Consider the following 22,173-nt stretch of genomic DNA (forward strand, 5'->3'; position numbering starts at 1 on the left):
TATTAACAATGTGACCTTCAGATTGCTGTCTGTAAAGTGGGGTGACAACGTTACCTATCTTGTAAGGTCATGAGTATTCAGTAAGATCATGTATGAAGAAGGGCTTAGCTTAGCCAGGGAGACTGACCCGTACTGGCTTTCATTTGAGAACTCTCAGCCACACCCCTCATTTCTCTGTGGCCTTCCTGAGGTGCCTCGCCAGTGGGTGTCGGTGCTGCTGGGGTGGTGGAGGTCAGCCTTGAGGTCAGGGCAGGCTGGCAGCCAGCCACAGGCCCCCACAGAGCTGGTGGCCATCCTCCAGGAGCCAGGTCTCAACCCTGCCTTCAAGAGATGTGACTTCCTTCTCCCTTAGACGGCTGGTCTTGGGGCTGTGAACAGGGGCGGGCTTGCTGCTCTGGGAGAGCCTCTGAGAAGCACACACTCCCAAAGCCAGAGAGCCTGAAGACCCTGGGTCCCAGACCTTTCCCCAACAACAGACCAGATGCAGAGCTGCTCCCACCAGGTTGGATAGATGCCCCCTTTCCCCACTCTTTCATGTCTGTGTGTGACCCCGGATGCCCCTTGGGCTGCGCCATGGCCTCGAGGCTGCAGAATCACTGCGGTGGGTACTAGGCCCCGACAGGCCTGTCACTGACTCACTTGGAGACTCCCCCTTGAGCCCCAGCTTCCCTGCTGCCCCACATCCAGCGCTGGGCTTTGGGGTTCTCCCCACCATCCGCGGCTAGGTGGCCACAGTTTCCCAGCAGGCATCTGCCCTCTGGGTGGGGAGGGCGGAAGGAAAACACCAGACACAGCCTTGCGGGCGCTGCTCCTCCCCTCTCCTCTCCCTCCTCCCGCTCCGCTCTCTTCCCATCCAGCACGTCCCTGGCGCGTCCAGGAAGCAGAAAACAAGTGTTTGGAGAAGGCATTCTTCTGGGTGAAGAAAGGCAGGCTCGGTCCCTTGTCCTTCAGACACAGAAACCCGAGTTGGCCCTTCCCTGCCTGCTGGGCTCCATGACCACCTGACCCGCCGCAAGTGGCTGTGTGTGTGTGCGTATCTGTGTGTGTCCCTGGTCCAGGAAACCTTAGCTGGTCACGTGGCTGCCTTCCCTGTTTGTCTAAGTAAGCAGTTCAGGCCGGCTGCAGCCAGGAGGCTGAGACAGGCAGCTAGGGGCAGGGGGCCACACTGGGGAGAGTGGGGGAGGCGGTGGTGGATACAGGGCAGCTCTGAGCCAGGTCCTGGATTTCCTCGGGCTCTCGATTTGGTGTGGGGAGGCCTGGCCCTGGGAATGGCCCTGCTTCTGATCCCCAACCCTTCCTGGACCTCCCCCCCCTCCATCTGTTAAGAAAAGATATTGGGCTTGCTCGCTAGAAAACACACCCAACCCTGAGCCAGAGAGGGAGGGCACCCTCTTTCCAGGAGCAGCTCAGAAAGGCCAGAAAGGGCACGTGGACGCAGCCACCCCCGTGGTGTCCCTGGAGCATGCTGCCGAATCCTGGACCCTCAGCAGCAGAGCCCAGGTCAGCACGTGGTCATGCATCCAGCATGCCATTGATTAATCCAGCTACTGTGTGCCAGGACCTGAACTGAGCCAAGGGTAGGGTTGTCAGCACACAGGACTTCCAGAAGCTCTGTGGACCCCCACACCTGTGACGTATTTTCTTCCTGTGGCATGGGTAGGATCACCTTTCGCTGCAAAGACCCTGTGCTTCCATCATGAGTCAGCCGTGTCCCACCCCACCGCCACTCCAGAAGGATGAAACTTCAGCATTGGGCAGGGGACTCCAGGAGGGGTTAAGAGACATCACTGAATCCCTCGTGGACCAAGCAGCGGGGGCTAGGGTCCCCGTCCTCCAGAGAGGTTGACATCAGAGTCAGACTTCCAGAGCAGAAGTGGGTAGAGTACAGAGGCTGAGCTCAGACATCTGGGGTCCTTCTCCGAGCCCACCCGGACAGCAGAGTCCAGGGGAATCCTCTGAGTAGGGACTTCCTTGGTCTTCTGTGTTTACCTGACCTGCATACTATGTCTTAGCGGTAGAGGGCACAGTCCCCCCAGGTCCTGGAGGAGGAGGAGAAGCGTGTGGTGGCCCGGGGAGCTTCACTTCTGAGTGCCTGCCCGGGTTCCAGCATCTGTTTATCCCCCATCTCCCCTGCTCTTCTTTCTATCCTTCCTCTGACAAACATTTCCTGGCGACCAAGTCTGTGCCAGGTCTGTGCTCAACCCTAGCCCTGGAGATGCTCACTGCCAAACTGGCATCAGCAACATCTCAAGGAGGGCTGAGGCCCAGGGAGAAGCAGTCACTGGTGGGCATCAGGCTGCGGCTGACCCCCCAGGCTGCCCTGGGTTCAGGGGAGACTTAGGCATGCTTTCTGGATGGGCTCAGCCGGACTCTATCAGGCTCTCAGGTTGAGGGGCGCAGAGAGCTGGCCTCAGGGCCACACAGAGCATACCTAGATCTCATCTCTGTTGTGATACGATTTGGGGGTGTTCAGCCTTAAGGGTCCCACAAGCTCATGAGCTCAAGGCTGTTCTGATACAGCTGGAAAACATCAATCCAGAAAAGGAATGGAGGTGGGGTGGCCAGTAATTGAGTTGGTGACACGGGCCAGTCATCCTTCCACCCATGATTGAATATGGATTCTGGCCAGAGTAATTCTAAAGTCTGTGTATCTCTAGCCTTGACTTGCATGCCCCAGGGTCAGGAGGCTCACTACTGCCCCATGGCTATCTTAGTAACTCTCCATGGTAACTTAGGCCTGGCTGCCACCAGGCTGAAGTCTGGTTCTGTCTTCCACCCTGCCCACCTCAGGCCCACAGACTTGAGGTTTTAGCCCCCCTAACCTAGTCTTCCCCAAACTTAAGTGATTCCAGGAAGATCATCAGGCTGGGCCCCCAGACAGCCCCATCGGGGCCTGTTTCTGTGGACTAGTGTGGCCGTGTCATCCGTGTCCCGCCCTGGGCAGCCGAGGTGAAGCCCACATGAGCCCCTGGCCCAGTCAGCAGGCCCGTCTTCCCAGCATAGCCCCTTGATCCTAGCTCCATCCCCGTCATCCTTGTCCCCAGGGTGATCCCAGGCAAGGACCAGCCCCATTCAGCCCAGGCCGCCTCCCGTTAGCGCTCCTCCCCAGCTCTGAGCTACAAGAGGCCTCTGTCTGTGGTGGGCCCCGTGGCGGCCGCTGGAAGAGTCCTCTGCCCTCTTTGGGCTGTTTGCTTTCTGAGTCGCCTGTTTGCCCAGCAGCCCTGAGACAGACCTGGGGTGCTTCTCCCATAGCCTGTGCCCTAGCCTGAGGGCCTTTGTTCAAACCTCTTCCCCCTCACTGGGCCAGTCCACTAACTTCTCCACTCCCACTACATCTCCACCTGTGGACAGGTGAATCCCCAGCTCCTGAGGCACATGGAATGGGTTTGGTTCACTGGAGACAATGGGTCTAGCCCCTAGGCCGAGTTCCCATCCCACCCAGACACCTGACACCTCCCCCCCAAACTTGGGGGGAAGGGGCGGTGGGGATGAAGGCATCTCTCTCTGGGTGCTGTTCCCATGGATTGACATCACATTGTCCTTGGTGTGGGGCTTCCCTGCCCAGTGGGGATGCCACACCCACCTTCTTCAGAAGTGTCTCTCATCTTTGCCCCCCTGAGAATCTGTCCTTGAGGCCTGAGATCCATCCTTCTTTAGCATCTCTCCTTGTCCCGGTCCCTTCAGCACGGCTCCTTGGAAGTGACGCTGCCCAGAGCGGGGCAGACAGTGACTGATCGCAGGGAGAAGCCGGTTCCTGCAGCCCCTACTCAGCTGTGCCCGAAGTCCCAGGAATAAAACCCAGTGGAGCTTTTGTCGAAGCCTCTTGCTGGAAAACAGAGAGCTGGAGGTCTGGGGGTCAGAGGCCAAAGGCCACCGAGGAGGCCAGTGCAGCTGCCCCTTCCTGCCCTACAAAAGTTGATGCTTCTCAGGAAGCCTCCACGGGGCCCTGCTCTCTCCTGGGCTGGGAGGGGCCAGTGGGACAGGAAGCCAGGCCAGGCCTGGAGGATGGGACTCAGGGTGGCCTGGGCCGGAGCCAGGGATGAGGCGAGACCCAGCCCTGGCCTGGCCCTAGGACCACAGGCGCACAGGTCACCCACCCAACAGGAAACCCTGCCCGGCACCCCCTTTGTCCCACCCCGTGTTTCCCGCGGGTGGCGCTTTTACTGTTTCCCGTGGGAGCTGCTGCCAGGAATCATGCCCTCTTGAGAAAGGAAGCTGGACCTCAGGCTCGCAGGCTGCCCTCCCTCTGACCTATTCCAGCCCCCTCCCAGGGCCTCCCGTGGGTGGAAGTTCTGGGTCCACACCCGTCCCTCAGCCACACATGCTGGTGACTTATCTTCTCCTAGATGATCAGTCACCTCTAGGAGCCTGGCAAGAGAAACCTCACAGTAGGGCCAGGCCTGGGAGCCCAGAGACAGGGTTTTTTTTTTGTTTGGGATCCATCACTAGCTTGCTGGTGCATGTGGGCTAGTCACTCGACCACTCTGTAGAAAGAGGAGAGGAAGAAGCTTTGCCAGCTATGAGCATCCCATGAGATAAAGGGTTTAGAGGTAGGATGAATCTCTACCCTGTAAGGACAGCCATGTTTGCAGTTAACTGGCCCAGACCTCCCTGCCCACACGCCACTGCCTCTCAGATATCTTTGTATCCAGCTCAGTGGGGCACAGTGTCTGTGATGGCCGCTAAGCGGGGAGAGAGATGTGGGTGCTGCCAGTGTCCTCATGGGGAGTGGAAGTAGTGATGCTGGCATTACCCCTCTCTGGGTCATCCCACTGACCACACAGGGGCCAGCTGGGCACCTCTGCCTGGAGAGGAGCACCCCCTCCTCCCTGCTACCTCTCCCCTCCCCCCTCCTCCTCCCCATTACCTCCTCCCCTCTTCCCCATCCTCCCTCCTCCCAGAAGCTGAGGTGGAACATGCCAAGCTCTCTCTGCTCTGCTCAGCCCTGCTCAGGCAGATGGGCCGGGGTAGCAGCCTATGGGCCAGAAGCCTGGGAGGGGGCAGTGCTGAGAGCAGATTCTCCTGCCCCTCCCCGGTCCTCCTCCTCCCTCCTGGTTGGTGCTCTGAGGCCTTCGGTTTTTCTTTGGTTGTGATGTTGAGCTTAAGGTGCAGGGAGGAACAGGGCGACAATGCTAAGAACTCCAGACCTTTCTAGAGCAGTCTTCAGAGCTGCTACTCTGATCTTTTATCTACAGGAATTCATGTTTAGCATCTCTGTGAGCTCACTAATCCTATCGTCCCCATTTCCAGAGAAAGAAACTGAGGCCCAGCCAGGTGAATTGACCTGCTCAGGTGGTTACTCTGGGGTTGAACTGGGCAGCTGGTCCCAGAGTCTGTGCTCTTGGCCACTCTGCCACACAGCTTCTCAGACCTACTTCCCCCAGCCAGCTGCCCCAGTCTAAGCCCAGCTCAGTATCCGAGGGTGCAGCCTGTTTCCCATGGTGGGTGGAGGAAGGGTCAGGATGCCAAGGTGAGCAGACCCAAGTCACCATGGCATTGGGTGAGCTAATAGACTCGAGGCCACCTGAGCTTGTGGGTCAGCTGAGAGCTTGTTAGCAACAGGAAAGACCTTAGGTCCAAGCAGCCCGAGCCCCTGCCCTGTGTGGTGACATCTCAGCCTCCAGCCTTCTTGGACACATGGCCACTCTGAGCCTCAGCCTCTACATCTGTCAAATGGGCCTTTGAGAACCAGAGATATAGGAAGCTGTGAGAAGTCTTTGAGGTTCTGGAATGTAGCTTCTGACCTCCATGGCTCCTTGGGAGTAGAGGGAAGGTTGTGAATTTCCTTTCCGGGGCGTCAGGCCACAGGGACAGGGACATTCCTGGCAGCGGGATTAATGTGGGCAGGGTACAGAGGTGAGAGCCCAGACACTCCAGGTCAGAGTCCGTCTGGGGCCTCGTGGACAATGGGGAGCCATTGAGGGTTCTTGGCCGGAGGAGTAATGCCTCCTCTGGGAGAGGTCCTGGCAGCTGGAAAACCTAACATGCTCGTCCAGGTGTGCGGCCCTGATGCGAAGGGAGTCACGTGGCTACGAAAGCTGGCCCCGGTGGGTGTCAGTGCCAGCGCTCCTCCTGGTCCATGGTCCACCGGGCGCTGGCCTGCCCGGGGTGGGAGTGTGGGTGCTGCAGGGCAGGACAGGGCAGTCTCAGGCCTCTTCCTCTGTGTGTCCCGAAGTCCCCCTGACTCGGGTTGTCTGGGTTTCCCACCCAACCATGGGTGGGGCCCCCGCCGCTGCTTCCTCCCTCTGTGGCTTTCTGGTCCTAGATGGGAGGGGACTCCAGAGACTGCAGCAGGCTGTGGAGTGTGAGCCAGGGTGGGGACACCGGCGGTGGGTGGAGTCACGGGATGGGTGGCCGTGAGTCAGGAATTGCTGGGCCTGTGTGTCATCCGGCTGCCTGCTGTGCTGGCCTCCCTGCGTCCGTCTGCCTCATCTCTCCCGCCCGCGTCTGTGCCTGTGGACGGCTCTGCTGGGGCCACAGTGCTGTTTCCAAGAGCTCCAAGCCCACGACGGAGAAGTCAGAGGAGCTGGACTCCGGGTCCCAGGCTCTCCCAACGCCCAGGGTGACCTTGGACATGTCCCCTCCCTCCCTGAGCCACAGTTTCTCTGGTTGGAGAGTGAGGATGGAGCTGGGCAGGGGTTCTCAGCCCTTGCTGTCCATAAGATCCCAGGCAGCTTTGCAAGACAGCCCACCCTAGACCACTTAAATCCCTGGGGCAGGGCCTGGATCCTGGGCAGGAACCTTTGGTCTGGACGGCCTCTGATGAGCTGCTCTCTCCACCTTCCCCACAGTCCCCAGGCAACATTGTGGACCAGCACGTGGATCCTGGAGCCCGGGGCCTACACCAATTGTAGTTCTGCCACTTTCTAACACTGTGGGCAAGTGACTTCATTCCCTGAGCCTCAGTTTCCTCGTCTGTGAAATGGGGAGGATCCTACCACTTTATAGAATCGCTGTGGGGACTAATGGATTAACCAGCATAGCCAGTGTCTGTTGGAGCCAGACTTAGGATGGATGTGGTGAGCACCACGAAAGTGTCAGCTGCTGTGTTCTCTGATCTAAATCTGTTTTCACACCACCCCTCCATCACTGCTCATTCATCCATCCAGCAAACATTCTGGGGGCAAGCCCTGAGCTGGGCGCTGTGAGTGAAGGAAGAAGACACCCACTGTGGGGGATGGCCTTGGCCCATCCAGGGGTCCAGTCCCAGAGGGTAGGTTCTGTCAGTCCAAAGGATTGATGGGCAGGTGGGGGATGTCTCCCCTAAGAATCCCACCGAGGTGCTGAGCTGAAGGGGCCCTTCTTTCTTAAAGAACGAAAAACAGACTTTCCTGGAGGCCCAGTGGTTAAGACCCTGTGCTTCCGCTGAGTGCATGCAGGTTTGATACCTGGTCAGGGACTAAGTAGGATCCCACATGCCACGTGGCACGGCCAAAAAGAGAGCGCAGAGAGACTCCGGACTCAAAAGAGAAGGAGGGGCATCATAGGCTAGTCCTCAGCTAGGAAGCACCCAAGGGGTCCTCAGTGCCTCCTGGCACAAGCTCTGGGTGTGTGATGGTGCAGACAGGCCTGGGCCCTGGGGCTGCCCAGCAAGGCAGGAGCAGCCAAGGTGGGCAGGGTATGAAACAAAACCTGACCCCATCCTCCATCTCCTAGAGTCCTCTCAGCAACCAAGGATGTTAGGCAAGCCTCATTTCTTCCACTTTCAGATGGCAGGTGGAGACCTACGAGATTGGAAGGCACTTGGATTGTCAGGGCTGGAGCCCACCTGTGTGTAAACAATTTCTGATGGGAGGCTTCTCTGGGCTGCTGCACTGGTGGAGCATCTCGGGACAGGCTGGATGACTAACACATCCTGCAGTCCTTTGCTTCCCCAGCCTTCCCAGCAGCAAGCCTGCAGACCGCCACTGGGTTGCCCTGACAGGGAAGGCTGTCGTCCCTACAAGTAGGCAGAGTTCCCATGGCCAGCCTCCTCTGAGGGCCAGGGGCCGGGCCACACACTTACCCCGGTTCAGCCTTCTCCCTCCCCATTGCACCGTCGAGTAAACTGACGTGGGCAGAGGTGCAGGGACCTGGCTGAGGCCACGTGGCTTGCAAGCAGTAGAACCAGGATTTCATCCAGGCCCAGGTGACGTCCGTGCCCGTGCTCTGACCCGCCACCTCCCGCAAGCAAGAACACTGCTCTCCTTTGTCTGGCATCTGTAAACCTGGGTCTCAGCCATCGCTTCAGACTGGCCTGGCCCACGTGTGACCAGAATCCCAGAGGGACGGCTGTTTGGAGAGTGTGGCTGCCGGGGACTGGCCCCCGGCCCGGGAAGGGGATCGCTGGGGACACTTAGTCCTGGGTGTCTCATGTGTGCTGTCTAGAGTGCCCTTCAGCCTCTTGACCTTCCCGCCTGCCCTGGGCCTGGAGTCCAGGCTGCCAGTCCTGCACCAACCATGGGTGTCATGTCAGCTCGGCTAATCCTCCAGCCAGGCTTAGCCCGAACCAGGAAACAGAGACCTGGAGGGACAGGGGCCTCCCATATGAGTCCTCAGCTCCTCCATCTAACCTCCAACTACAGCTGGCCTGGCTTCTCATCCTGCCCCTCTCCGGACTTCAGTCCCCTACTCTGCAAGGTGGCAGGCAGAGACCAACGGCCTCCACAGCCTCTTTTGAGAGCCTCTGCCAGGCCCCATGAATGCTGCAGGGGATTGGGGATCAGGGGTATCACTGGGGTGGGTTTGAGGTTCCTCCAGGGCTGAGCTCAGATGGGCAGTGCAGAGCCAGACCACCCCAAGCAGAGTGAGCAGGTGCAAGAGACAAAGCCCCTAAGAGGGGCCACTGGCTGAAAATTCAGTTTCAATCATCAACATTGGGAGTGGCAAGTACCCAGGTGTATGACAGGGGCCCTACTTTGGCTAGCCCCCGTCAGACACCTCTCTGGACAAGACCCTCATCCCTGGGAAGCATAAGGTTATACCCACCCATGGCGTCTGATGACGTGGTGAGTGTGGAAGAGAGCCTCTGGCATGGCATTTGTATCTAGAGGGTGCTCGGCACCTTTGGCCATTCTGTGGGGAGTGACAGGAGGCCTCTCCTCCTGGGTGCAGGCCGTCTCTGGGGAGCAGATCCACTGGACTGACTCTTGAATTCGCCTCAGAGAGGGTCTGAAGCCAGGATTCATCTTCTCAGGATCTTTCTCCATCTTTTTGGTAAGAGACCCAGTGCCTCCATCCCCAGCAAGACCCCAAGTCTGTACTTGACAGCAAACCTGAGCCAGTGAGAACAAGGACCGGCCCTATTTACCGAGCCCTTCCTGCGCAAGTGCAGTGTGGGTGTAATCTAGTTACATCCTTGCAGCCCTGTGAGAGGAGCGACTCAGTATCCCCATTTTACAGATGAGGAAACTGAGGCCCAGAGAAGCTAAGTTCCTTGCCCAGCTTCACAGGTCAGTGAAGAGCAGAGCTATTCTACACATGCATTCTGCTGTGTCAAACCTAGAGCCACATTATGCACTCTTAGTCCATGTTGTACCTCACCCCTCGATTAGAGGAGAAATTGTTCATTTGATGGCTTGGGGGAAAGGGAGCCACTCCCCTCTTCCTCTACTGGGAGCAGCCACGCATCGCAGCCAAGCTCTGTCTGGTCTCAGTTTGCCCCTTTGCGCAAGCCTGACGCCAGAAGGCTAGGTGGTTCGGCACACATGCACACCGTGAGCTAGAGTGCCTCTGAGAGTCAGGATGGATGAATGCTGCTCCTTAGGGCCTGGGTGATGCTCAGTGGAGACCGTGAGGGCTTTCCCTCTGATAGGGCTCTCCCGAGGGGTGCCTGTCTATCCTGGCCTTGAAAACGCAGCAAATCAGGCTTGGGCTCTGGGTGAAGCTTTGGTGGGGCCCTCACGGGTGTGTCTGCAAGTGCCCTTGAATGCAGCTGTCCCTGCTCCTGATTTCCTCTATCATTGTCTCTTCAGTCTGAGGCTTTTCTCCTGACAAGACTATGGGCCTTTGCCTGGAAGGGGTGCCCTCCTGCCTGAGAGACTCTGCCCACGACCTCGATGCCCCCGACCCCCCATTGCTGCCCCCCAGCACTCTGTCCTAGAGTTATTCTGTGTCTTGCCCACCTCGATTGGACAGTGTGCAAACACCCTTGGGAAGTATCCAGGCTGGCGATGTTGACCCTGTCCTCCTCTGCCCACCGTCCACCCCTACTCTTTCCTCTTCTCCTCTTCCTCCTCCAGCACATGGTAGGCAGTGTCATTATTGTCAGGAGAAGGAAGTGAATAGATGGAATAAACAAACATGAAGGAACATCCCCTACAAGTCCGTTTACAGCCCCCATTTTCCAAATGTTGGGAAACGTCTCAGAGGTGTTCAGTGGGTCGGGAGGTTCTGGGAGCCTCTTCCTTTCCCCAGCACCCCCTGTTTGGGTCCCCATGGTGCCAAGGTGTGGACCCAGGTTGGCACTGGGCATCTCCAGCTCCTCCCACTTAGAGGCATCCCTGAGGGCCCAGCAACAGACGTGCCAGGCCTGCACTTCATGCAGCAGAACCTGCCGGTCTGCCCTGCCCCAGTCACTTGCGAAGTTTCCCTGCAGGAAAGGGAGGCAGGAAAGCGAGGGGCGCGCAGTGAGGACCTGCAGGGCAGGGCCAGACCAGACGTGCTGGGTGTGGGCAGGCTGTGAGGACAGCTCCAGCTATTCTCAGGGAAAGTGAAGACAGACGGGATCATTGAGCCAAGTTTGTGATTCTCAGGCAGACTGGGCCAGGAGTTTGCCCAGACCCCAACCAACCAGCTTCCTAGGTCTGTTTACTTATCTTTTCCTTGAGACCAAATGCAGCTACTGTCCTTTGGGGAAAAGACTCAGGATTTCAGGCCTCTCCTGAACACTCAGGGCTTGCTGAGCCTCTGAGCTCAACCCCGCTGTGCGTGGAGTGAGTGCAAGGGTCTCACAACAGGAGATAACCAGACACCCAATTTTAATCATGCCAGGAGAAAGAAAGAAATACTGTCCACATATCTGGGAGTTCAGGGCAGGAAAAGCTCACTTGAGGGGACTGTTAGGGAAGGCAGCATGGTGGAGGCGGTCCTTGGGGCGTCAGAGGGTGGACAGGGTTCCAATGGGCAGGGCTGGGACTGCAGAACTGTTGAAAGTGTGGTTTGAGGTAAGACAGGGCACACTCTTCCACTTTTCAGCTGCATGACCACTGGTATCTGCTGCGAAGTTTCTTCATCTGTAAAATGGGCTTACGGTTCCCTGGTGACAGGATTGTGCTGAGGCACTGACAGCTTCTGGGTTATCGAGGAAGGGCTCTGGCAGGCAGCAAACGCACCAGGTTTCTGGCAGCCTGAGTCCCTCACATCTTGAGCACGATGGGTGTGCACAGGCACGTGTGTTATTGGCAGCAGGTGTGAGGCCCTGAGGCCTAGTGACAGCCCTGAACTGCAGGCCGAGACTGGCATTGGTGCAGCCCCCTGCCCACCGTGCCAAACGGGGTGGTCCAGCCCCCTCCCCCAGGGCCTTACGGGTAGCTCTGTGCTCTGGCCAATGCCCCGCTCTACAAGGTCAGCAGGGGCCTCCCCTAGTGGGTGAGTAGCTGGAGAGACAACCCGAAGCCGCCTTTTTCCTCCTGGCCAGCAGGCCTTGGCTTCCACGAGGCCCGGACCCTCGGTCTGTCTCATCCACGTCTGGATTCCTCCCCCTCCCCCAGCTTGGTGAGGTCAGGGAACATGTATTCCAGGAATGTGGGAGGCGGGGCAGCTGGCCCGGTTTGGATAACCATCGGGGTAAATATTTGCCTTGCTCCCGGAGCCAGCACTGGCCGCCAGGGGAGGACGAGGGGGCCTGCTCCCAGGGTCATGTAAGGGGATGCGTCCCTGGGTGGGTCTTTGAGGTGAAGGAACCTGTGTCTCCCCGGCGACCCTGGGAGTTGGGTCTGAGGCCACCTTCCCAAACAGGGCCCCTGGCCCACAGTACCAGAAGCTGCTCGGCCCACCTGTAAAGTGAGGGTGGGAAGAGCTGCCTGGCCCGACTGAGATGAGGAGGGTCAGACCCACGTGGGAGCCAGTGCTGGTCAGTTCAGCCCGTGGAACAGCAGGTTGGACTCAGTTTGGGTGGGTGCCCACATGACCGTGTTCTGGCCTGCACTTGGCCACCTATGACCTTGACAGTCACCATTCACTGACCTGTATGTCGGTGCACTGGCGTCTATGATCCCGTGTCTTGTGAAGCTCTCACAGCCACCAGAACATGAGGGCATGTGTGCGTGATTAGCAGCAGTTGACAAGAGTCCAGAACTTCAGCTCAGCACTGATGTGGTCCCATGCCCTAGAGACCACACTGGGGCAGCCCGAGCCCCTCTCCCAGAAACCTGTGGATAGGTCAGTGCTCTGGCCAATGTCAGGCTCTACAAGGTCAATGTGAAGCCTCTCTTGGCGGGTGAGTAGCTGAAGGAGTGATCAGTCCCTTTTTAGAGAGGAGATGGGGGCTCAGAGATGCCAAGTGACTTGCTCAAGGTCACCCAGCATTAAAGGGCAGAATAGGGATTCAAACTCAGCTCTAACCATCCTTGCCCTGGACCTTACCTCTGAGGACAGGGCCAGGCTCCAGTCCAGAATCTGGGCTCCCAACCCTTGGTGGCTTAGAGCACACTGGTCACTTAGCCATGGGCCTCTGGCCACTGTCACAGAGCTGTCACAGAGCCCCACATCCCAGATGCACCGTGGCATGGGCACCTCTGTCCTCCCGGAATCCCCAGTCGGCCCTGCGTGTCTCTGGGCCAGCCCCGGCCCCAGTCCACTTGGCCTGGAGCCTGCACTCAAGCCCACACCCAGGTGGGTCCTTCCTCCCAGGGGATCCCTAGAGGAGGAAGGGATGGGAAGGGGGTGGGGCTGGGAGAATCCATCTGGGTCCTGGGACAGTCCCCACCCCAAGTGACCTCTGCCAAGTCCCGGACCCAACCTCGACACTTTCTAGCCATTTCACCCCTGGCAACTCTACCCTCCCTCGGAGCTCACTGTCCTGCTCTGCAAAGAGGGAGCTCGTTCCCACCCTGCCCTGCCCTTGGGAGCGCCAGACATGAGATGAGAGTGGAAGTACACTTCAACCTGTGGTCTGCACACCTCCCCTTCTACCCCTCCTGCCCTCGCAGCCAGACGCGGCCTTGTAGTCGGGGCGTCCCCCTCATCCAACCCAGAGGGAGAGTCCTGAGCTCAGCAGAGCCCTGTCTCTGGGCAGTGGGGACCCCATCCCTTGGGGAGCCTGGGTGGGCCCCACCACCCCTCTCAAGCCCTGAGTCTCAGGCTGCCCTCCGCTCCGTGGCATGGAGGGCCTTTTAAGCAGAGCACACTCGCCTATGTGAATCTATCCTTCACGGTTGTGGTCTGGCCAGGCTGGGCGCAGACGTGGGATGCCTCTCCCAGTCTCCCCAGGTGGCCAGAGCCCTACAGGCGGTGAGGCTCACCTACGGGCACCCAGGGGGCCAGGGATGAGGGCGGATGACTTCACCTGAGTGTTCACAGCCCCGCCTGGGCCTGAGTTCCTCACCTCCACCCCAACCTGTCTGTGCAGCCAGCGAGAGTGGGGCCCAGGGCACAGACCAGGGAGCCCGGGTGTCCAGTTGGTCATCTTGAACAAGCTGAGTCTGTGTGGACAGATCACCCACTCATGCCCGCCTCTGTTCTTATTACTTTTCACTCTGCATTACCTGTGTGACCTTAGGAAGCTACAGAATCTCTCTAGACCTCATGTGTAAATTGGGGGTGCTATTTAGTTTCCACTTCATAGCATTTTGCTGAGGGCTAAAGAAGTATCACAGGAATAGTCCCCAGTGTGGACCCAGTTCAGGTAAGCTCCTGGTCCTTTTCTCCTTCCCAGATGAGGGTCCAGTGCAGGCTCACAGGGAAGGGTCCTATGAGCTCATAGTCCTAAGGCTCATAGTCCCTCATCAGGGCCTGAGTTCATATCCTGGTGACCCTCTGTGTGATACCCTTTCTGTGTGACCTTGGTCTGTTTGCCTCTTTGCACAAGTCCAACAGCAGAGAACCAAGGATGGCTGGGGTGGAGAGACACGTACGTGTCGCCGTGAGCTGGAGCACCTCTTCGAGGCAGGATGGGCGGGCGTCATTCCTCGGGGCCGGGACATTGCTCACCGAGTGAGCGAGGACTTTCCGGCTCTGGCTTCTGTCTCAGCTGCCAAAATAATTATTTTCTCTTTGTCAGCGGGTCTGCGGCCAGCTAGCCTTTGGGAAAGGACTGAGCTGTGGCCGGTGGGGAAGCAGGAGGCTGATTCCTGTTCTGCCCCAGCCTCTGACTTGCTGCGTGACCCCGGGACGGGGGCAGGTGCTGCCCTCTCCAGGCCTCACTGTCCTCCTCTGTGAAATGGGAGAGTTGGAGTCAAGGGCCATTTGTGTCCCCACGGTGAGCAGAGTTTGGGGCCTGTCAGAGTCAGAGTCAGGCCCCAGAGACATTCTGTCCCCCATGTGGAGTAGGGGTGCTGAGCCGGGCTGTGGGAGCCCGAGGTTTAGGGGCCAGTGCTCCGTGGAGCCCAGCACCAGCTCCTGGAAGTAATTTCACCTCACCTAACACGGCTGGAAAGCGACCTGTGTGTCTGGCACTCAAATGCATTACCTTATGCTGTCTGTACCACTCCTTGAGAGTGGACCCCTCCTTATCACTTTATCACCTCCCACAGATGAGGAAACTGGGGACCAGAGCAGTTTAAGAAATTGCCTAAAGCCACATGGTAAGGGGATGAACCCAGGACTTGAACCAGATCATTTTTATTACAGTACTGAGCCCACTTCTTAAATATCAGGCCCTGGTGCCCCTTACTGAGGCCATAGGCACACACTTGGCTCCCTGGGAACCCTGCCCACTGCACAGCAGGTCTGACCCCTCCGCCAGTCACCAACACATGTGGGAACCCAGCCTTCATGTGGCCTGTGCACACCCACTCCCGTGGTAGCCACGGGCCTCATCCCAAGAGGCACTCAGCCCTGCTGGCAGGTTTCCCGTTTCTTAGAGGAGGGCACGCAGGTGCCGCGAGCATGGCAACCACCCGGAGCCACCCAGCGAGATGCTTTTGTAGCTGGGACTCCAACTCAGGGCTCTGTGGCTCCCACCCCACAGCCAGGACTCCAGAGAAGCTAGCCTGCCAGGGTCTGGGTCTGGGGTCTGGATCTGGCCCTGCTGGATTCTTGAGGGGCCCTGTGGGTGGGGAGGAGAGGGCAATATGGCTGGCCCATTGTGGAAATGGGGCAGGTGAACCCACTGCATTGGGGGGACAGAGTCTGGGGTCCTCATCCGCCCAGTGCCCCAGGGGATCCTTCCACTTCTGCCTTCTGCTCCCTCCACTCTGAACACCATTGTCTCTTGCCCAGACTCTAGGGGCAGCCTCCCCACTGGTTTCCCTGCCTCTTCCTGTCCCTTCTAAGCCCTTCTTCCTGGCATCCTTGGGGGATCTTCTCAAACTAGACCCAGGCTCACGCGGCTCAGCTGCTGAGACCCTCCCATCCACCCTTGCGATGGTCAGCCCTGCCTTCTGGCCCTCTCACCTCCCCACCTCCCTCCTCCACCACACCACCTTCTCTCAAGTACTCTGCTGAGCCAGGGTGTTTTCCCTATTTGGAGCCTTCACATATACTGTTCCCCATGCCTGGAACACTGTTCCATGCATCTTGGCCTGCCTCTCTCTGGCTCATCCTTCAACTTTACTTCCCCAAAGAGACAGCCCTGAACCTTGAGTCTATGCTGTGTCACCCTGGCAGATGCCACTTTTAATTATGTGTTGTTTGATTCTTTGCCTATTATGAGTCCCCACAAGGGCTGCTCTATGATCCTGTTTACAGCTCAGGGTGTTCGCTAAATGTTTCTTGAGTGAATGAATGGATATCAAGTGCGTTTGTCACCATAGGCCCTTAGATCCTCCCAGAAACCCTCGGAGAGATCCCTGTGATTCCATTTGCCGGGTGAGGAAACTGAAACCCGGAGCGGCCAGGAGCTTACCCACAGTCACACAGCCAGTAACTGGCAGCTGTGGGGTGTCGGGGGTCTCTTAGGGCCCCTTGGCATTAGGCCCCTTTTCCTCTCCATCCTTCAGATTCCCATCTGTCCAGTGGAGATGATTTGATTTAGCCGACAGTGAACTTTCCAGCAGGTGGGTGGGGGTCTATGGCCGCAGGTCAGTTCTGGGGTCCCTCCTGGGAGTGGTCCCTGACCACCCTTCTCATTGCAGGAGAATGGAGCTGGAGTGAGGCGGAGGAACCGCCAGCTGCTGACCGGCACGTGGGACGCTGGTGATTCACGGGTCACTGAGGTAGGTGTGCAGCCGGGCTGGTGGGGGCGGCTTGGCCTGGATGCTGGGGGAAGGGGCAGGAGGCGTGTCCTGAGTGGGGGAGGTGCTGGCCCCAGCGCCCTGGCCTTTGACTGCTGCACAGCCTGGGTGGGACTGGATGCAGCCCCCACACCACCCCCACTGAGATCTCATTGCTCCTCAAAAGGACTTCTTGGGGCCTCTTAGGCCTAGCCTGTGTCTACAGTGGCTGCCCGGCAGGGGTGGGAGATGCACGCAGGAAGAGGGACGGTCTGACGTCCCCAACCTTAGCTCAGCAGCCCTGTCTGTACCACTCAGCCCCGTGGCACAGGGGCCTCATGTGCCAAGCAACATGGCAGCCACACAGCAAGAGGCGGGATGGGCAGAGAAGCCTGTTCACTGAGATGGGGGCCATGGCTGCCCCACCCTCTCTCTCCCACAGTCCCCTGAGCACCCACAAGTCTGGGGTCAAAGTGCCTGCATGCAAATCCTGGCCCTGCCTCTCATCCACCATGACCCTGTGTGGTTCCTTTGTGCCTCAGTTTACCTGCCTGTGAAAGAGGGCTGGGCACCACGCCCCTGACCCCACATGTGCACCGGCGCAGCTGGACACAGCCAACGCTCAGGATCTGGCATTTCCCTTGCTTCTCGCACACCTCCATTCCCACCATCCCTCCTCCCTGAGGGCTCAACCATGCCAGGATGGACACCAAGTGGTCATTCAGCCTGATGAGGCGGTTTGGGCCCCCAGGGAGCTCCCGGAAGCAGCTGGAGCCCGAGGGTCCCAAGCTGAGCCTCCCAGGCCTGCCTCGGCCCCGACACCAGCGTGTCTCATCACAGAGTGGCTTTTCAGGGTTGATGACACTTGGCCCTGTGCCAGAGGGCCACCCATGTAATCCCTCTTTATTTGGTGGCTCCCAACCCAGAGATGAGAGGCTGTCTCAGAAATGCTGACTTGGTCCAGGACCCTTTGTCCCAAGGCTCTGGGGCCCAGCCAGGGGAGCTCGAGTCTTCGTCCTGGTGGGAGGCCTCGCCCGATGGTCTCCCCGCTGCTCTCAGCATCTCTCCTGAGACCCCAGTGCTCCCAGGTACCCACACTCAGACAAGCCCTGGGGATCCTCTGTGCTTCACTCAGGCGCTGGAACCAGGGAGCAGACTCTGATCTCCCTTCCTGCCATAGGAAATCCTGGCTTCCTCCTATCCTCCTCGTGACCTTGGGCGAGTCCTTTCACTTCCGTGAGAATTCTCATCTGAACGAGGATAATTATACCAACATTGCTGAGAGGGCTGTCAGGAGGATGCTTAGAAACCTGGAATATTCCAAGTGTTACAGCTGGGTGAGAGTCGGCTGTGGACCAGGCACTGTGCTCCATAAATGCATATTTCCCCACTCAGTAATCCCATGTGGAGGTGTGTTTAATGCCTCATTCTCTGGAGGCTCAGAGCGGTTAAGAAACCTACCGAGCTGTAAGTGGTGGAGTGGGGATTTGAACCAGGAGAGATACCTTAGAATTAAGCAGCCCACAATGCCTTAGAGATCAGGGGCAGAGCCACAGGGCAGGCCCAAGGTGGGTGCCCAGGAAACAACCCCATTTCTGCCGGGCGGCCTTTGTCCAGCCCTCCACGCCTGGTGGCCCTCAGGAGCCAGTGGGTGGCCCCTGAGGGCTGGTGGCCTGTCCCTCCCCACAGGACCTACCGGCAACTCGATCAGGCTAGGGGAGCCCATTGCTAATTGTGAGGTAACCTTTGAAATTCTCCTTCACGGTGGGTTCTCTTTTCGGATGTTTTTCAAGGTAATTCATTCCCTTTCCAGAAATTGCTGGTGGAGGAGCATTAGGCAGCTGGTAATTAATCATAGGAGCGGCTTGGAGTTTATTCTTTAAAAAAAAAAAAAAGGAGGAGGATAGAAAGCCTTGGTGGAAAAAAGAAAAGGAAAGAAAACCGTTCCAAGGCGAGGGTGGTAATCAATACCTCGGTGTCCTAGAAACGGCTGGGGATGGGGGTGGCAGACGTGCGGCCTTCTCCCGTCCTTCCCGGGGCTGGCAGATGGTCAGTGCCTGCAGCGTCACCAGTGAGGCTCTGCCTTTGACCATCAGCCCCCAGTGTGACTCTAAGCAAGTCTCTGCTTCCCCCTGGTCTCACCTTTGACCTATAAAATGGGCGAAAGTCAAGTTGTCAGACTAGGAAGGAATTTTAAACGATCCGGGGCATATCCGAGTTCCCCAGCACATGGTCATTGCCTGGTTGATGGTTTATCAATTGAGTGCATAAATGAATGAATGATTTTCTTGGGTCTTTATTAGCAGTCATCAGTCAAGGAGGGGATCCTGTAGGACACTGATTCTCTGGTTCTGTTCTAATGTAGAGTGAAAGCCGGGGTGATTGGCTGGCTGTGTTACTTTCCAAGCCAATGATGAAAGGACAGTCTTGACTGACAAACTCTGGCCAGCAGAGCTCAGGCCCCTCGGCGGCAACCTCACTGAGGTGTCCTCAAGTTCAACTTTCCAAGAGTCTGAGCTGTCTGGAGACTTTTTTTTAAGCTGGTTTCTGAGGAGGTAGTGAGTTCCTCGTCACTAGAAACTATGCAAGCTGTGGCACTCAGGCAGCAGACTGAGGGGCTCAGAGCTTTCCTGAGTTTGGGGGAGAGCATGAGGCTCCCCAGGATGGACACCGAGGAAGCTGGACTGGCAGAGAGGAAAACCTCTCCCCCTGGAGCTCCTTCCCAGGGCCCCCAGCGGAGACTGAGAAAGGGGCTTGTCCACGCAGGACTCTGAAGCTTTGGAGCCTGTTCCCTGGAGGGAAGGAAGGTGTGCTGGGGTGTGTGTGCCCGTGTGTGCCCCTGAACCGGTGTGAGGCGATGTGTGTGTGATTAGCTAGGCTACGTATGAGGGTGTGAAGTGTGTGAATATGTGTGAGTGTGCAAGAAAAGGAGAGTGCCCCCTGTGTGTGGGTGCCCCCACCCACGTGTGCGGCTCCCAGCAAGACCTTGGCACCTCAGGCCATTCCCGTACACAAGGCCTGGCTTCAGCCGCACATTCAGACTGGCCAGATGGGCCCTGCTGACCATGCCAATGCCTGAGTCTAGTCCTAAGAGTGGGTGGGTGCAGCCAGGCCCCCGGGGGGAGGCAGGGGTCTGCTTGGGTAGTCCTCTGAACAGCCTGACCAACTTGGCCCAGTGTTTTCACTTCTCTCCTTGGCCTGCAAATCCAGCTCATGTGTGTGTGTGTGTCTCTCTGTTTGCCCGCCCTCCGTGTCTTTGTCTCTTTCTGTCTGATTCTCTCTGTGCGGGCTCCTCTCCCCTGCCCAGCTCCCCTCTCTTCTCAGTGGCAGTCCCACAGCCCCATTGCCTCCCTCCCAGCTCTGCGTCATCACTTCCGTCATCCTAGGACTCCGCAGAACCGAGACCTCCCAGGCTCCGAAGCGCCTACCTTTCCCCCTGTTTGCCCAACTCTGGCAACACACAGCTCCCTCCCACCTTTCTCTTCAGGGTATCCAAGGCAGCAGCCCACAGTCCCGCTGCTTGGAGGCTTTGAGCCATGTGTGATGAGTCCCCCCTCTCCTACCCGCTGGGGATGACCACCATCCCATCCCCATGGACCCTCACTGTGCCAGCCACTCAGGATGGAGCCTGATCTCCTGGCTGAGATCTGCCCCCATGGCTGCCCCTCTGTGCCGTCCTGGGCATACGTCCTGGCCACAAGCTAGGGCAGGGGAGAGGGGGGAGGCCTGCGTCCACTAGCAGAGGCAGCTGGAAACCCAGCATTTCCCTCCAGCACTAATGAAATTCTTGCTATAATTAGAAGTGAGGTATCCAGGAGCTGGCTGCCTGGCGGGAGCGGGTGTATGCTCATGAATAAATAAATTGTCCTTTTCCGAGGAGAGAAGGAGCCAGAGGGTGGGCTCCTGGAGAACTGCAGGCCTGGAGGGTATCTGTGACCTGTGAGGGGGGCGATGGGCGCTAGTGGTTTCCACTCATCTGGATGCCCTTAGCATCTTTCTGAGTCCCCATCCCTGGCCAGCCAGTCTTCCTGTAAGTGCCATCTGTGTGCCAGGCCGACTCAGCCTGGCATCAAGGCTGCCACCGTCTGGCCCCAGCCTCTTTCACGGCCACACCACACACTAGCTGCCGGCCAGCGTCCTAAGCTGCAGCTCCACTGTGCTGCCCCCTCCCCATCGTTATCACCTGTCGCCAGGCTGCACCTTTCTTCTGCGCTTGCTCCTGCCTCCAGAGCCCTTGGCCCTGTTGCTGTAGAGCTGGACCTTTTCGGAGCCTTCCTCAAGCTGCGCTTCCCCCCGCCCCCTAGGGATGGAAATGGCCTGGTCCCCCGGGGACTTCAAGGCCTCCAGTCCTCAGAGGCCCTGGTTGTTTCCACCCTAAGCTCTCCACCCTCTCCTTCTGCTCTGATGCCCTGCAGGGTGCTCAGCAGACCGCTGGGCACATCATCTTTTATTTTGTATTCATTACATGTTGGGATAATAGCATATTGGATGTTTTATACTCTTTTCTCATGCTCAGTCTTCGAAGGCTGTTGTGTATCTAATGCGGAGAAGACGTTTCAGACTTCGGTGGTCAGTGGCCATGTGTGGTTCTTAGCTGCCGTAGTTGACCACGTGCAGCCTTGGTGACCCCGGTTTTCTGGTTCACACGGGGGGAAACTGAAGCAGGGGAAGGAAGTTTTGCAGATGAGAGTTTGCAAAGCCAGTGTGCTCTCTGTAAGACAAGGCTGCTGCCGTCCTGCTGTTCAGAATAAAGAACTGGGCATGTCGCACTGGTCAGAAAGGTAAATCGAATCAGGCAAGACTGTAGCCCATACCCAAGTGACTGAACCTCAGTAAGGCTAGGGGAGAAATTATGAGGGTTCCATTCCCCCCAAAAGGGGTTCAGCAATTGTGAGCTTCCCCACCTCATCCCCAAACAGCCCCAGACTGAGGTGCCTCTCACAGGCTATGCCACGATAGGGGCCAGTCCCTGCCCCCATCACCCCCAGCTTCTTTCCAACCTCTCTAGAAAACAGGGTTGGGGGTTGGAGCCCAGGAAGGGAGGACGCCCCTGTCGTCCACCCCCTCCCACATCATCCAGGATGCAGTCTGAATTGCAGAGGCGCCCAGCGGGTGTACCTATGAACCCAGAGGTTCCCCACAGGGTCAGGAGACGGTGGAGCAGGGCCAGCTCCAGGCACAGGAGCTGGGAGAAGGGAGTTGTCTCCCTGGAGCCTGGCCCTGCCCCTGCCCACCCGGAGGGGCTCCAGCCCCACCGTCTGGAGCTGACTTTCCTCTTTGTCACCCACGGCCCTGGCAGCTGCACTTTGCTGCCTGCTCAGTTGACAGGTGCACTCTTGTTTGCCTCCACTCTGGCGCTGTGGCAGAAAGTCAGGAGTTTCAGGTGCTGGCCCCCTCTCTGCTGGAGTGAATGCCCCTTGAAGACTCAGGGAAGCTCTGAACCACGTCCACAAGGTCCTGGGATGCATGCTAAGTTGCTTCAGTTGAGTCCGACTCTGTGCAACCCCATGGATTGTAGCCCGCTAAGCTCCTCTGTCCATGGGATTTCCCAGGCAAAATTACTGGAGTGGGTTGCCATGCTCTCCTCCAGGGGATCTTCCCCACCCAGGGATCGAATCCGAGTCCTTTTGTCTCCCATATTAGCAGGCAGGTTCTTTACCACTAGCGCCACCTGGGAAGCCCAAGGTCCTGGTATGCCAGTGCTAAACGGCAGCAGGAAGCCAGCAGGCACCGGGGCTGTGTGCCCTCAGCTTCCTCGGGAGATGGCAAGGAGGTTTTGTCCGGCGTGCCGGTTTTGAATGTGTTGGGCAGGCTGTGTCAAGAAGGACTCTGAGGCTGTGCCCAGGTTGTGAGGAATAGTATCGTGCGCTGCTTGGTGCAT

The 22,173-nt window shown here is 58.0% G+C and overlaps 1 protein-coding gene across 4 annotated transcripts in view; it reads left to right on the top strand.

The window, feature by feature from the left end:
- The first annotated feature begins 16,214 nt into the window (after positions 1 to 16,214).
- The window catches only part of ZMIZ1 (zinc finger MIZ-type containing 1), a 150,682-nt gene continuing 144,723 nt past the window's right edge, over positions 16,215 to 22,173 (top strand). For all 4 annotated transcript variants that reach the window (XM_061405450.1, XM_061405448.1, XM_061405449.1 and 1 more), the window contains exon 1: positions 16,215 to 16,295. The gene's annotated coding sequence lies outside the window, so the exon portion shown is untranslated. The remainder of the gene's footprint in view (positions 16,296 to 22,173) is intronic.

The sequence above is a fragment of the Bos javanicus genome, chromosome 28, assembly GCF_032452875.1.
Source record: "Bos javanicus breed banteng chromosome 28, ARS-OSU_banteng_1.0, whole genome shotgun sequence".
NCBI lineage: Eukaryota > Metazoa > Chordata > Mammalia > Artiodactyla > Bovidae > Bos > Bos javanicus.